Source organism: Belonocnema kinseyi, chromosome 7 (assembly GCF_010883055.1).
Source record: "Belonocnema kinseyi isolate 2016_QV_RU_SX_M_011 chromosome 7, B_treatae_v1, whole genome shotgun sequence".
In the NCBI taxonomy this organism is placed as follows: domain Eukaryota; kingdom Metazoa; phylum Arthropoda; class Insecta; order Hymenoptera; family Cynipidae; genus Belonocnema; species Belonocnema kinseyi.
In genome coordinates, this window is record NC_046663.1 from 139441887 (window position 1) to 139443052 (window position 1166).

Below are 1166 nucleotides of genomic sequence, written 5' to 3' on the forward strand. Positions count from 1 at the left end.
AGCAGCAGTACGGTCCCATCCGCCAATCATCGGCCAAGAATCAGCCATCCCTTATCGGCCTCAAGTCCTGTGGTTCGGATCCAATACATTGCAGATTTCGCGCCTAAGTAAAACGGTCTACCGGCTAAAAAGTTGAAAAAATACAAAAGATCTATAACGCCTGTTGACTGTTAATTGCAGATGATGCGTTTGAAGTGTAGCAGTCAACAGGCGTTATACGTCTTATATTTTTTAAATCTTTTTACCGTTGCAAAAAAACTATTGCGATTATTCCGTGACCTTCTATAGGGAATTTTAACGTATAATCCGAATTTCAACCATTTAAAATTTGATTTTGCTGATTTTTTAAAGTTTTTTTAAAAGGAACCAAATGGGGTCTTTACGGGTACTTTGTAGAGGCTCCATTCGGTTCCTTCGGTCCGACAGGGCTGAAAATAATATTGTTCAAATATGATCACATGAGAAATTCTATTTCAAATAATATGAAAAATTGCAGCTATCGTTAGTAATTTTGAAAAAATTCTAGTACAAGTTGTCTTAGTTGTGAAAAAAAACGTGATGTAATTTTTGAACATTCAAAAAAAGTAGGAGGTATTCCAAATTGTAAAGGTTGGTCCCTTTTTTTTGAACTTTTATAACATTGATGATTTTAATGATATCAAGATGTTTATATTTTTCAATCATTCATAATAAGATGCAATTTGAAATACTTTTTTTTATTGTTGAAAAGAAATTTTTATAGATTGCTTGTAATGTACTCTAAAAGCTTTGTAAATATAAAGATGGAATCTCTATTTCTTCTCGAGAAATAATTTTGAAAAAAGGTACGTATGTAAAAAAAAAAAAAAATTTAACAATAGACAAACGTTGTACACTTTTAAAGAAACTTCAGCGTTCAGATTCTCAGGCTCTGGGCTCATCATGCCACGGTCTAAGTTCTTAATTATTTCTCGGAAATTAAGAAATTCCATTGTTATATTTAAAGGATTTTCAGAGGAGACATTTTAAGTTATCTATTAAAAAATAGAAGAAAATCAAAGATGAATTTTTTCCAAAAATCTGTTTAAGAAATTGTTTTTAATAAATCCACAAAACTTGAGAGAAGATTTGTTCGAAAAATATTTATTGAAAATTGCGTTTTCTTGGAAATAATTTTATTAAATAAT